This window comes from Leptodactylus fuscus, chromosome 7, assembly GCF_031893055.1.
Source record: "Leptodactylus fuscus isolate aLepFus1 chromosome 7, aLepFus1.hap2, whole genome shotgun sequence".
Classification (NCBI taxonomy): domain Eukaryota; kingdom Metazoa; phylum Chordata; class Amphibia; order Anura; family Leptodactylidae; genus Leptodactylus; species Leptodactylus fuscus.
In genome coordinates this window covers 17,964,339-17,975,422 of record NC_134271.1, presented here as the reverse complement: position 1 = coordinate 17,975,422, position 11,084 = coordinate 17,964,339, and positions in this window count along the sequence as shown.

The window sequence follows — 11,084 nt, the reverse complement described above, 5'->3', positions numbered from 1 at the left end:
CTATTATGTGTGGTGTGCTGCTGTATCTAATCCCATTATATGTAAAATTGTTTACTGAATTGACATATCTAACTATACTATGTGTGATAGTAAATACTGAGCTGCTGCATCTAATCCTGCTCAACTGCTGTATCTAAACCTATAATATGTGATACGGTATCCTGAGCTGCTGTATCTAATCCTATAATATGTGATGCGGAATCTTGGGCTGCTGTACCTTATCCTATATTATGAGATTATGAGATAGGGTATCCCAGGCTGCTGTATCTAATCCCGTGTTTGTATCTAATCCTGTGTATTGTTTTGAATAGAACAAAATAATGAGCGTGTTTCCTGCCCTGTAATTGGTGACACAGCACCACCCTGTGGTAGAGGTGTGGCATCACACCATTAATTCCAGTTACTCTTTGATAATTGGCTGCAATAGTTTAAGACTTCATGACGTGAATATTTCAAGGGAGATAAAATGACATTTACCTGGCACGGCGGTTGTCAGCGCCCTCTCTGTGTATACCAGCCGCAGATATGACGTCTAATATAATCTGTGTTGTGATTCCTCCCCAGGATAGAGCTGGTTAAAAGACAAGTCACAATGACCGCAGCCGCCGTGCAAACTACACCATAGTAGAAATCCTAGAGTCTGCCTTGAAATTGTGGCAACTTTAGGTTGCTGGTTCAGCCTGTATCACATTGTCCAGTTCTATGTATTGTCGAGATCTCTGACTTTAATTCCCTGCATGCAGAGGCTGAATATACCCTGAGAGGTCCTGGCAGGTAGATATGGACATTCCCTTTAAGTAGCTTTTTGTTGACATGTAACCCTGTTTTGGGTTGGGGTAACTGTATCCGGATTCATCATCGTTATCTTGACATGGTCTGGACTGAGTCTCTACTGACAGCTGCAAATTCTGTACAAATTGATGAATTACTTTTATCCAATGGTGTAAATCTTGCGTGGGATTCTTCCGGGTACTCTGGTTTCTTCCATTTCTTCCAACCATGTCAATGAAATCCTCACTCTTACCAAGGACAAAAATCCTGAACATAGAGCAGGTGCAGGTGTGAACTTAGCATTATTTGAGAATACATAAAATTTCTATTACAATCACATTGTAAGTCAATTACAATCAAGGTCCATCCCTCGTTCAATAACATACAGATCAACCATTGTGTATTTATTTCACCATCATAATCTGCAGCAGTAGACATATTGTCATCACTCACATCAGTTTTTGTCCCCATGTAGGCTCACACTGTAAACTTCTAAATACAGTTCGCCCAGGCGGTGCTAATGCACTACTAAATAAGTGGCCACACAATTAAAGGAGCAGTCAAGCCAGAGCTGTAGACTGTCTTCATCCTGTATTTTTTTTTTTTTATCTCATCACAAGTGTTGTCTCTTCTGCATGATTTAATAATATGATTTGACTTGCATATAACTATTGCATTTTTTCATATTTAAGTCCCCCTCCCCACTTCAAACCTCATAACTTTTTTATTTTTCAGTTCAGAGAGCCATATGAGGTCTTAATGTTTGTTCTTCATGATGCTATCATTTATTATTCTGTACAATATACTGAGAAACAAATTTCAGAATTGGATGGAAATCTGCAACAGAAAAAGCGTCAACAAAATCTGCAACAGAAAAAGCTGTTTCTGCAATGTGGGACCTTAGCCATACTCTCAATTCAAGGGGGAAATTTTCTAGGACCAAGTAAATTCAGTTTTATATTAAATGTGCCCTGATAAGTTGTTATATGCCATCACCTGTCCTAAGCCACATAATAGCAGTCACCCTCCGCCCCCCCATCCCCTTCTGGACTCCATCCACCTTCTTGATGATGTCACTCAGCCCCCCATGTCCTCACTCAGGTCTGGGACTGGTGCATGCATTCTGTCTCTCTTCTATCCATTGAAAATTGTGAGGTATAATGTTAAAATTTCCAGTTGTAGGCCAGTAGAGAAAGCATCATGTATGTAGTGTGGCAATGCAGTACACAGTACACAGCTGATATCTAGTTGATATAGGACCTCTGATGGTGACATGATCAGGGAGGATCAAGAGTTCAGCATTGAGCTGTATGTGCTGCACACACAACCAGATCTGCACAGTCCGGCATACATTCTCCTCTGTTTTCCAAACTATTTATGTGAATTCGTTCACTTTGACCCCACGTTGATCATGACATCATCAAAGGTCCTTTATCAACTAGATATGGAGGAGTACAGTATATGAAGTAGTACAGTATGTGGAGTACAGTATGTGGAGGAGTACATTATATGGATGAGTACAGTATATGGAGTGTTATGTGGAGAAGTACAGTATATGGAGGAGTACAGTGTATGGAGGAGTACAGTGTATGGAGGAGTACAGTGTGTGGAGTACAGTATGTGGAGAAGTACAGTATATGGAGGAGCACAGTGTATGGAGGAGTACAGTATATGGAGGAGTACAGTGTATGGAGAAGTACAGTCATGGCCAAAAGTTTTGAGAATGATACAAATATTAATTTTTACAAAGTCTACTGCTTCAGTTGTTCTAATGGCAATTTGCATATACTCCAGAATGTTATAAAGAGTGATCAGCTCAACAGCAATTACTTGCAAAGTCAATATTTGCCTAGAAAATGAACTTTATCCCCCAAAACACATTTCAACATCATTGCAGCCCTGCCTTAAAAGGACCAGCTAACATAGTTTCAGTGATTGCTCCATTAACACAGGTGTGGGTGTTGATGAGGACAGGGCTGGAGATCAATCTGTCATGATTAAGTAAGAATGACACCACTGGACACTTTAAAAGGAGGTTGGTGCTTGGCATCATTGTTTCTCTTCTGTTAACCATGGTTATCTCTAAAGAAACGTCTGCAGTCATCATTGCACTGCACAAAAATGGCCTGACAGGGAAGAGTATCGCAGCTAGAAAGATTGCACCTCAGTCAACAATCTATCGCATCATCAAGAACTTCAAGGAGAGAGGTTCCATTGTTGGCAAAAAAGCTCCAGGGCGCCCAAGAAAGACCAGCAAGCGCCAGGACCGTCTCTTAAAAGTGTTTCAGCTGCGGGATCGGGCTACCAGCAGTGCAGAGCTTGCTCAGGAATGGCAGCAGGCAGGTGTGAGTGCATCTGCACGCACTGTGAGGCGGAGACTCATGGAGCAAGGCCTGGTCTCAAGGAGGGCAGCAAAGAAGCCACTTCTCTCCAGAAAAAACATCAGGGACAGACTGATATTCTGCAAAAGGTACAGGGAGTGGACTGCTGAAGACTGAGGTAAAGTCATTTTCTCTGATGAATCCCCTTTTCGATTGTTTGGGACATCTGGAAAACAGCTTATTCGGAGAAGACGAGGTGAGCGCTACCACCAGTCTTGTCTCATGCCAACTGTAAAGCATCCTGAAACCATTCATGTGTGGGGTTGCTTCTCAGCCAAGGGAATCGGCTCTCTCACAGTCTTGCCTAAAAACACAGCCATGAATAAAGAATGGTACCAGAATGTCCTCCAAGATCAACTTCTCCCAACCGGCCAAGAGCAGTTTGGCCATCAACAATGCCTTTTCCAGCATGATGGAGCACCTTGCCATAAAGCAAAGGTGATAACTAAATGGCTCAGGGAACAAAACAGAGAGATTTTGGGTCCATGGCCTGGAAACTCCCCAGATCTTAATCCCATTGAGAACTTGTGGTCAATCATCAAGAGACGGGTGGACAAACAAAAACCTACAAATTCTGACAAAATGCAAGCACTGATTGTGCAAGAATGGACAGCTATCAGACAGTATATGCAGTACAGTATGCAGAGGAGTACAGTATATGGAGGAGTACAGTATATAGAGGAATACAGTATATGGAGGAGTACAGTATATGGAGTACAGTATATAGAGGAATACAGTATATAGAGGAGTACAGTATATGGAGGAGTACAGTATATGGAGGAGTACAGTATGTGGAGGAATACAGTATATGGAGTACAGTATGTGGAGGAGTACAGTATATGGAGGAGTACAGTATATGGAGGAGTACAGTATATGGAGGAGTACAGTATGTGGAGGAATACAGTATATGGAGTACAGTATGTGGAGGAGTACAGTATATGGAGGAGTACAGTATATGGAGGAGTACAGTATATGGAGGAGTACAGTATATGGAGGAGTACAGTATGTGGAGGAATACAGTATATGGAGTACAGTATGTGGAGGAGTACAGTATATGGAGGAGTACAGTATATGGAGGAGTACAGTATATGGAGGAGTACAGTATAATACTCCTGTCTTGGAGATTGTAGTGTAAAAATGGAAGCCAACCCTAAGGCGTACATAACCCGTGCTTCGGCAGTAGTTCCGCGGCCCCATTTATTAGGTCCGCAAAACAAACACGAATAGGTCCTGTCTTTACCTTCGCTCACGGCCCCATTCACCTGACAATCAAAACACATGGTCGTGTGTATGGGGCCACAGAAATGAATCGGTCAGTGTAATAAAACCGCCACTGTTTCAACTACTGGTAAATTTGTGTCCACCCTACTTTGATTGTAAAGCTCCTCTTCTACCACTAGGTGGCAGTTGCTTCTCATATAGAACATCCACGTTGCTGGCACATAAATTGTTGACTTCTAATAGAAACTTTATTTTTATCGACCGCAGTGACAAAATGTTCTGAAATCTGAGCTGAAAGAACCGTCAGATACAAGCGGAAATGTGGGATTAGTCTGATCTATATACTGTGTGAGGATGGTCCCTGGTTAGGACCCTGATGGACTGGGTAGTTGAACCCTATGTTAAATGCATAGGAACACTGTATACTGTATGTATATAGCATACAACATGGCGGAGCCTCTGTATAGAAATCTGCTGAGCTGGGAGTCTTTGCTCCCTACAGTGTCATGTTCCTCAGGATTGGATTTCAGGTCTTTTCAGGTCGTTCGATGAAGACTGTCAGGAAGGACCACACACACTCATGACTCACGTTCTCCGGAGCGCGGTGTGCTGCCCCTCTTCTTCCAATTATCTGCAACCTGGACTGAATTAAGATGAAATATCTCTTCTAACAAAGGACAGTTCTGACCTCATGTCCGAGGCTCTAGTGCCGGATAGTGATGGCCCTCATGTAAGAGCTTCAAGTGCCCTCTGTTTATAAGACAACTCTTCATATAAGAATAGTACTAGAGAATATAAGAAACTTTGTCATATATCTTATTAAATAAATCTGTTTCCGTCTCCAATTATTAGGCTCTTATTTTTTTTTTTAAAGGGAAGCCTATGGGGAGGGGAAGAGGGAGGAAAAGACTCACAAATAACTGCAGCTGCTACATTGTGACTGAGGGGGCTCTTCTTTCTGACAATGTGGAATCTTCAGGATAAGACTCTACCATTGCATAGAAGGAGGAAATAAATGGATTAACAATCTTCTTAGTACAGTACAAGATAAGTAATGTAATGTATGTACACAGTGACTGCACCAGCAGAATAGTGAGCGCAGCTCTGGAGTATAATACAGGATGTAACTCAGGATCAGTACAGGATAAGTAATGTAATGTATGTACACAGTGACTGTACCAGCAGAATAGTGAGTGCAGCTCTGGAGTATGATACAGGATGTAACTCAGGATCAGTACAGGATAAGTAATGTAATGTATGTACACAGTGACTGTACCAGCAGAATAGTGAGTGCAGCTCTGGAGTATGATACAGGATGTAACTCAGGATCAGTACAGGATAAGTAATGTAATGTATGTACACAGTGACTGTACCAGCAGAATAGTGAGTGCAGCTCTGGAGTATAATACAGGATAAGTAATGTAATGTATGTACACAGTGACTGCACCAGCAGAATAGTGAGTGCAGCTCTGGAGTATAATACAGGATATAACTCAGGATCAGTACAGGATAAGTAATGTAATGTATGTACACAGTGACTGTACCAGCAGAATAGTGAGTGCAGCTCTGGAGTATAATACAGGATATAACTCAGGATCAGTACAGGATAAGTAATGTAATGTATGTACACAGTGACTGTACCAGCAGAATAGTGAGCGCAGCTCTGGAGTATAATACAGGATGTAACTCAGGATCAGTACAGGATAAGTAATGTAATGTATGTACACAGTGACTGTACCAGCAGAACAGTGAGTGCAGCTCTGGAGTATAATACAGGATGTAACTCAGGATCAGTACAGGATAAGTAATGTAATGTATGTACACAGTGACTGCACCAGCAGAATAGTGAGTGCAGCTCTGGAGTATAATACAGGATATAACTCAGGATCAGTACAGGATAAGTAATGTAATGTATGTACACAGTGACTGTACCAGCAGAATAGTGAGCGCAGCTCTGGAGTATAATACAGGATATAACTCAGGATCAGTACAGGATAAGTAATGTATGTACACAGTGACTACACCAGCAGAATAGTGAGTGCAGCTCTGGAGTATAATACAGGATATATCTCAGGATCAGTACAGGATAAGTAATGTATGTACACAGTGACTGTACCAGCAGAATTGTGAGCGCAGCTCTGGAGTATAATACAGGATATAACTCAGGATCAGTACAGGATAAGTAATGTATGTACACAGTGACTGCACCAGCAGAATAGTGAGTGCAGCTCTGGAGTATAATACAGGATGTAACTCAGGATCAGTACAGGGTAAGTAATGTAATGTATGTACACAGTGACTGTACCAGCAGAATAGTGAGTGCAGCTCTGGAGTATAATACAGGATGTAACTCAGGATCAGTACAGGATAAGTAATGTATGTACACAGTGACTGTACCAGCAGAATAGTGAGCGCAGCTCTGGAGTATAATACAGGATATAACTCAGGATCAGTACAGGATAAGTAATGTATGTACACAGTGACTGCACCAGCAGAATAGTGAGTGCAGCTCTGGAGTATAATACAGGATATAACTCAGGATCAGTACAGGATAAGTAATGTATGTACACAGTGACTGTACCAGCAGAATAGTGAGCGCAGCTCTGGAGAATAATACAGGATGTAACTCAGGATCAGTACAGGATAAGTAATGTAATGTATGTACACAGTGACTGTACCAGCAGAATAGTGAGCGCAGCTCTGGAGTATAATAGAGGATGTAACTCAGGATCAGTACAGGATAAGTAATGTAATGTATGTACACAGTGACTGCACCAGCAGAATAGTGAGTGCAGCTCTGGAGTATAATACAGGATATAACTCAGGATCAGTACAGGATAAGTAATGTAATGTATGTACACAGTGACTGTACCAGCAGAATAGTGAGCGCAGCTCTGGAGTATAATACAGGATATAACTCAGGATCAGTACAGGATAAGTAATGTATGTACACAGTGACTGTACCAGCAGAATAGTGAGCGCAGCTCTGGAGTATAATACAGGATATAACTCAGGATCAGTACAGGATAAGTAATGTATGTACACAGTGACTGCACCAGCAGAATAGTGAGTGCAGCTCTGGAGTATAATACAGGATGTAACTCAGGATCAGTACAGGATAAGTAATGTATGTACACAGTGACTGCACCAGCAGAATAGTGAGTGCAGCTCTGGAGTATAATACAGGATGTAACTCAGGATCAGTACAGGATAAGTAATGTAATGTATGTACACAGTGACTGCACCAGCAGAATAGTGAGTGCATCTCTGGAGTATAATACAGGATATAACTCAGGATCAGTACAGGATAAGTAATGTATGTACACAGTGACTGCACCAGCAGAATAGTGAGCACAGCTCTGGAGTATAATACAGGATATAACTCAGGGTCAGTACAGGATAAGTAATGTATGTACACAGTGACTGCACCAGCAGAATAGTGAGTGCAACTCTGGAGTATAATACAGGATATAACTCAGGATCAGTACAGGATAAGTAATGTATGTACACAGTGACTGTACCAGCAGAATAGTGAGCGCAGCTCTGGAGAATAATACAGGATGTAACTCAGGATCAGTACAGGATAAGTAATGTAATGTATGTATACAGTGACTGTACCAGCAGAATAGTGAGTGCAGCTCTGGAGAATAATACAGAATGTAACTCAGGATCAGTACAGGATAAGTAATGTATGTACACAGTGACTGTACCAGCAGAATAGTGAGCGCAGCTCTGGAGAATAATACAGGATGTAACTCAGGATCAGTACAGGATAAGTAATGTAATGTATGTATACAGTGACTGTACCAGCAGAATAGTGAGTGCAGCTCTGGAGAATAATACAGAATGTAACTCAGGATCAGTACAGGATAAGTAATGTAATGTATGTACACAGTGACTGTACCAGCAGAATAGTGAGCGCAGCTCTGGAGTATAATATAGGATGTAACTCAGGATCAGTACAGGATAAGTAATGTAATGTATGTACACAGTGACTGTACCAGCAGAATAGTGAGTGCAGCTCTGGAGTATAATGCAGGATGTAACTCAGGATCAGTACAGGATAAGTAATGTATGTACATAGTGACTGTACCAGCAGAATAGTGAGTGCAGCTCTGGAGTATAATACAGGATATAACTCAGGATCAGTACAGGATAAGTAATGTAATGTATGTATACAGTGACTGTTCCAGCAGAATAGTGAGCGCCGCTCTGGAGTATAATACAGGATGTAACTCAGGATCAGTACAGGATAAGTAATGTATGTACACAGTGACTGTACCAGCAGAATAGTGAGTGCAGCTCTGGAGGATAATACAGGATGTAACTCAGGATCAGTACAGAATAAGTAATGTAATGTATGTACACAGTGACTGCACCAGCAGAATAGTGAGCGCCGCTCTGGAGTATAATACAGGATGTAACTCAGGATCAGTACAGGATAAGTAATGTAATGTATGTACACAGTGACTGTACCAGCAGAATAGTGAGTGCAGCTTTGGAGTATAAAACAGGATGTAACTCAGGATCAGTACAGAATAAGTAATGTAATGTATGTACACAGTGACTGCACCAGCAGAATAGTGAGCGCAGCTCTGGAGTATAATACAGGATGTAACTCAGGATCAGTACAGGATAAATAATGTAATGTATGTACACAGTGACTGCACCAGCAGAATAGTGAGCGCAGCTCTGGAGTATAATACAGGATGTAACTCAGGATCAGTACAGGATAAGTAATATAATGTATGTACACAGTGACTGTACCAGCAGAATAGTGAGCGCAGCTCTGGAGTATAATACAGGATGTAACTCAGGATCAGTACAGGATAAGTAATGTAATGTATGTACACAGTGACTGTACCAGCAGAATAGTGAGCGCAGCTCTGGAGTATAATACAGGATGTAACTCAGGATCAGTACAGGATAAGTAATGTAATGTATGTACACAGTGGCTGTACCAGCAGAATAGTGAGCGCAGCTCTGGAGTATAATACAGGATGTAACTCAGGATCAGTACAGGATAAGTAATGTAATGTATGTACACAGTGACTGCACCAGCAGAATAACAGTTGCTTTCTGTTTCTCATTTCTGGCTATTAAACTAATGAAGCCTTGTCCTATAACTCCCCCCACCATCCCGGCCGTCTGTTCCTCATCAGACACAGTGTACATGTCACTCCCCGTCTGTGCTGCAGATAATCCAGTAACAACACATCATGAGTCACAGTCAGTCTCCTTGTCTCTGCAGATTACATACATAGCAAATGCATTAAGGGTATAATCACATATTGCGGTTTTTTTTTTTGTTTTTTTTTTGGGGGGGGGGGTTTTAGGATTTTCACCGAATCTCAGGAAAACGACAGCATTTTTGATTATTCTTGTATATATTTTGTATTATCTCTTTAGGGTCAGTGGCCCTTTAATTCCGGGCTACATTGTGTACGCTGTGGGGTGTGGGGACTGTTTGCATTCCAGGCCAGTGAATCGGAGGAGAGAAAGATCCAGATTTGCAGGGATTAAATTAATATTCACCCTAAAATTTCTTATTTCTGGGGATAAATGGGCCCTACATGACATCAGATCTCCCTAATAATTCCAACAATGGAGATGATCCAAATGACATTGTTTACATCTCTCACAAGGGGATCTACCCAGCTGATCTAGATTCCTGCATGGTAAATGTGCCTAAGTATGTATCAGCAAGGAAAAGGAAGATATATCACTATGTATCTAGGAATAGAATCTTGCAAGAGTCTGAGAAAGATGGGTGACTTCTCCGTCTTGACTACCCAGCTTTCCCAGCATACAAATACAGCTGCATAAAGTTTTTAAAGGGAGTCTGTCAGCAGGAAAATGGATATCAAACTAATGATTGTACCCTTTCCAAAGATGTCCTTCTTATTCTCCATGATTTTCTGATGCCGGTCTCTGCTTGGTTCCCAGTCGTGGTGTGTACCCCCTAAGATTGCATGCCATACCCCCTTGGGTACACGTACCACAGCTTGACAACCAATGGAATAAAGTCCAGATTTTCCTGAAATTGGAGCTGCAATGCAGAATAAGAAAGACATCTTTGGAAAGTGTGTAAGAAGCCCTACAGGGTACTGTCATTAGTTTGATACCCAGTTTTCTGCTGACATACTCCCTTTATTAAACCTTCAGAGGGGGTGATGATGTCAAGCTTTTATATACTGGGGGTTGTGATTTTAGGGGCTCAGGACTGGCGGCTGCAGACGGGTTTATTAGTCACCGGTCTGTTGGTTGTAGCCACAGGTGGGCATGAATCACTGGGGGAGGTGATATAGGTCCTGGAGGGGGATTACATTGCACATATTTCTACAGTCTATAAGATTTCTGGACAGACCTGTCTGTAAACCTGTCTGATCTTACCAACAGCAGATCCAGCACAAGAACCTGCAGAGAATGGAAAAATGCAGACAATCCGGGTGTAACCACAAAGTTTTCAATACTTTTTACCTGCACTGATACATTGTAACAAACTGAATGTGTCACAGAGGATTGTCTGGACTGGAAACAATTGTAACAACCCGTCAGCTGTGAGAAAGATTAGGCCTATGTTGCTTTACCTGGAGAGCACAGGCCATCTGAACTGGCTCTTATGGATGGGCACAAAGGAACACACAATGACACACTCAGCACTGCTACATCTGGAGGGGATTGCATTGAATGGACATTGTGACCTCCCCA